This window comes from Sinocyclocheilus rhinocerous, unplaced genomic scaffold, assembly GCF_001515625.1.
Source record: "Sinocyclocheilus rhinocerous isolate Xijiao unplaced genomic scaffold, SAMN03320098_v1.1 scaffold3308, whole genome shotgun sequence".
In the NCBI taxonomy this organism is placed as follows: domain Eukaryota; kingdom Metazoa; phylum Chordata; class Actinopteri; order Cypriniformes; family Cyprinidae; genus Sinocyclocheilus; species Sinocyclocheilus rhinocerous.
In genome coordinates this window covers 60,510-65,503 of record NW_015642544.1, presented here as the reverse complement: position 1 = coordinate 65,503, position 4,994 = coordinate 60,510, and positions in this window count along the sequence as shown.

Sequence of the window (4,994 nt, the reverse complement as noted above, 5' to 3'; positions counted from 1 at the left end):
TATCTCTTGCTCTGGCTACTGTGTATAGACCACCAGGGCCATATACAGATTTCCTAAAAGAATTTGCAGATTTCCTCTCAGAACTATTGGTTAACGTTGATAAAGCGCTAATTGTCGGAGACTTTAACATTCATGTTGATAATATAAATTATGAGTTAGGACTTGTGTTTACTGACTTAATAAACTCTTTTGGAGTCAAGCAAAACATAACCAGACCCACTCATCGTTTTAATCATACGCTAGATTTAATTATATCGCACGGAATTAATCTTAATGATATAGATATAGTACCTCAAAGTGACGATGTTAATGACCACTACCTTGTATTGTGCATGCTATTATTGTCCAGGAAGAACTATTGTTCCAACCACCAAAGATAGATTCACAAATAAACTGCCTGATTTATCTCAAGTGCTCTCTGTACCCATAAATACACATGAACTAGACAAAATGAGTAAGCAATATGGGCACTATCTTCTCTAGAAGCTGTTGCCCCCATCAAATTAAAAAAGGTTAGAGAAAAACGTACTGTGCCATGGTACAACAGCAATACCCATTCTCTCAAGAAGGAAACTCGTAATCTTGAACGCAAATGGAGAAAAAACTAACTTGGAAGTTTTTAGAGTTGCATGAAAAAACAGTATGTCCAGCTATAGACAGGCTCTAAAAGCTGCCAGGGCAGAGCATATCCACAAACTCATAGAAATTAACTAAAACAATCCAAGGTTTTTATTTAGCGCAGTGGCTAGATTAACAAATAATCAGACGTCACCGAAACTAAATATTCCCTCACAGTTTAATAGTAATGACTTTATGAATTTCTTCACTGATAAAATAGATAACATCAGAAATACAATAACAAATGTAGATTCTACAGCGTATAATACTTCAGCTTCATTCATCGCACCCAAAGATAAACTGCAGTGCTTTACAACTATAGGACAGGAAGAGCTAAATAAACGTATCACTGCATCTAAACCAACAACAAGTCTGTTAGATCCTGTACCCACTAAATTACTGAAAGAATTGTTACCTGTAGCAGAAGAACCGCTTCTCAATATTATTAACTCGTCGTTGTCTTTAGGTCACGTCCCAAAACCATTCAAGCTGGCGGTTATTAAGCCTCTTATTAAGAAACCACAACTAGATCCTAGTGAACTGGCAAATTACAGACCCATTTCAAATCTTCCGTTTATGTCAAAAATTTTAGAAAAAGTTGTGTCTGCTCAATTGTGTTCCTTCCTGCAAAAAAATGATATCTATAATCATAGCTCAGAAACTGCACTTGTTAAAATTACAAATGACTTGTTTCTTATGTCAGACCAAGGCTGCATCTTATTGCTCGTTTTACTTGATCTTAGTGCTGCGTTCGACACTATAGATCATGACATACTCATAGATCGATTAGAAAACTATACAGGTATTCAAGGGCAGGCTTTAATATGGTTTAGATCCTACCTTTCCGATCGCTATCACTTTGTCTATTTAAACGGGGAGTAATCTCAATTAAATCCAGTAAAATATGGAGTGCTGCAAGGATCTGTCCTAGGTCCTCTGCTATTTTCAATATACATGTTGCCCCTTGGTAATATTGTTAGACAATGCAGGATTAGTTTCCATTGTTATGCTAATGATACTTAACTATATATTTCAACAAGACCAGATGAAACTTCTAAATTATCTAAGCTAACAGAGTGTGTTAAAAATGTAAAAGACTGATTACAATTTGCATCTAGACGGATGTACTGTTACTTCCTCTACAGTCAAAAATTCAGGTGTTATTAGACACCAACTTGTATTTTGAAAATCATATTTCCCATGTTACAAAAACAGCATTCTTCCGTCTTAAAAACATTGCCAAGTTATAAGTTAAGCCTACCTGTTTCTGATGCAGAAATCATGTGTAAACATACCTGGCAATAAAGCTCATTCTGATTCTGATTCTGCAGAAAAGCTAGTTTGTGCATTCATGACCGCTAGACTGGACTGTTGCAATGCACTGCTAGCTGGTTGTCCTGAATCTTCATCAAACAAGCTACAGGTAGTCCAAAATGCAGCGGCTAGAGTCCTTACCAGGTCAAGAAAACATGATCATATTACCCTAATTTTGCATTCTCTGCACGGGCTACCTATTAAGTTCTGTATCAGTTACAAAATATTACTACTCACTTTTAAGGCCCTAAATGGGTTAGCTCCTTCGTACCTAACTAGTCTTTTATCACATTACAATCCATCCCGCTCCCTAAGGTAACAAAACTCTGGACTCGTGGTAGTTCCTAGGATAGCAAAGTCCACTAAAGGGGGTAGAGCTTTTTCATATTTGGTTCCCAAACTCTGGAATAGCCTTCCTGATAATGTTTGGGGTTCAGACACACTCTCTCTGTTTAAATCTAGATTAAAGACACATCTCTTTAGCCAAGCATTCACATAATGTATCTCATAACCCTGTCAGTTACATCTGATCAAATGCACATTAACATTCTTTTGCTTGGGTTGAACACATCATCTTTTGCTTAGTTGGAACAGCAGCTACGCTAATTTTTTTTTAAAAATGTTCTTCTCTTCTTCTGTTTCTGCCACGGGATTGGCATTCCGTGGGGAAGTCGTGGCCTAATGGTTAGAGAGTCGGACTCGTAACCCAAGGTTGTGGGTTCGAGTCTCGTACCGGCAGGGATTGTAGGTGGGGGGAGTGAATGTACAGCGCTCTCTTCCACCTTCAATACCACGACTGAGGTGTCCTTGAGCAAGGCACCGAACCCCCAACTGCTCCCCGGGCGCCGCAGCAAAAAAAAAATGGCTGCCCACTGCTGTGTGTGTGCACTTTGGATGGGATAAATGCAGAGCACTAATTCCGAGTATGGATCACCATACTTGGCCACATGTCACGTCACTTTCACTTTCACGTCACTTAACAAGGCTTCACAAGCTTCAGTCTGGATCCAGCCCTTACCAAGACCTGAGATGACCGAACACCTGAGAAGAATTTATGTCAACCCCTCAAAAGACCTCAGATGATGCCAACCCTCAGACAACATACAAAACTACCAAATTTTGCTATAAGTTTGATCGCAACATATAATCATTGCTGTTAATAGTGTTCACCGTCTGTTTGATTACATGACATTAACTGACTGCTTGATTTCAACTTGAGATAGTCACCACCGATAAGCTATTACTAAATATAATGTAGAAACTTTAATTTTCTGTAAAACTGCTTTGCATCGTGAAAAGCGCTATACAAATAAACTTGAATTGAATTTCTCAAAACTTTTAACACGTTTTCACACACTGCAATTTGCTCAATGTTTTCTGGATAACTCTACAGAAAAATGCCCTCATGTTGCACAGTGTCACGTTGGTTTTGGGTTTGGTTTTATGTTCAGGTTTTCTTGTCATGACTGTGTTCACATTCAGAAAACACAAGTACACAATATAAATAACTAAAGCATCACATTGGATGTTTTCCCTTGCAATGCACAGAGGGAAAAACCTCCTTGCATGGCATGGCATGGCAAATCCATCAACAGCCCTCTGTCTTCGGATGGAGCCAGTCTTTCATTCAGTGCATCAAGAAATGCGATGAGGTGTTCTGTACTGAACCGATAGTTGGTATATGGCAAAGGACACCATCATTGGAGATGGCAGCACACATGGTGATACTGGCACTGTAAGAGTGGCCCTCTGCCCAATGATGTTCCTCCCAGGACTCCTCACTTTACAGAGGTTGAAGCCAGCTTCATCAACATAAATTAATTTGTGATATGCCCCTTCAGCTTCAAGCTCCATTATTCTCTAAAAAAAAAAAAGCTTATTCATAGAGCAGATTATTCCAGTTGCATGTAACTGTAATGGTCTAATAAGGCATTACAACAAGAAATCCGTAGCTGCACATACTGGAATCTTGCCTCCTTCACAATGTCAGAGTTTCTTTGGAACAGAACTCTGTACAGCGGCTTCATTCTGACCTGGTTTCGTTTAAGGACTCTACCAGAGGTGGCATCTTTTATAGATGGATATGGACAGATTGCTGATTGAAGAGTTGTGCAAACGAGTTTCACACAGATGCATTAGAGATTAATAAATATATAGTTCAGTCATGAAACTCTAGATGGCGCATTCTGACGGTGTGTTAACGTAAATGATGATATTCAGAGAGTTAAACGACTTGGCACAAGCTGATTGGTTCATGCTGCATATGCAGCCAATGAGCTTACTGCCTTGCATTTATATGGCTGGCTATCATTCACTTGAGATTCCTGCAGCGCGCTTTCAGAGTTCTCTGAAACCCTCCACCTTCCCCAGCTCCACCTGTATAGATCTGCTATGGGGTTATTTTATATGCTATTTGTGCAGCAGCAGCATGTCTTAAATACTCACGGCACCGTATCGCCGTATGCATTGGCAGTAGCAAGTTCCTGTACTTGCTTGCAGCAGCAGCAATAATCTACAACTACAGCAATAACCAACAGCAGCAGCAATTCAGCAGCAGCGTAGCAGATCTGTTCCGCCAAGACCAAATACATTAACATTGTCATATCCATCACCATGCTAAAATGTTCCGAGAATTGTCATGATTGAATTATGCAAGTACTTTCGATCAGCTGTGAATAGATGTTTTCCTTTTGTTCCAACACAGTTAATCCAAGAGTTTTGGGGTCTTTCAGTGAGATCTGTGGTAGCTGTTTTGACAAAGTGTGTGAAAAATGTGTGAAACAAATGAAAAAGTGTTAAGACATTTACAAGAGAAGACTTCTGCTGTGCTAAGACGATGATGATGAAGATCAAGTGGATCCCAGTTTCATTAAGATTGTCTTAGCAAATTGTAAGTAACAAAACACACAGGTCAGAATCTCAGGATGATATGAACAGGAGCACAGGTGATTATGTGCTTTGGAAAATTAATCCTAGTGGTGCAAAACAAAGAAGAAGAGGAGAGGAAAAGAAAAATGAAGGGGACGGGGTCAAAGGTCATTTGTTCCTGATGAAATAAAAAG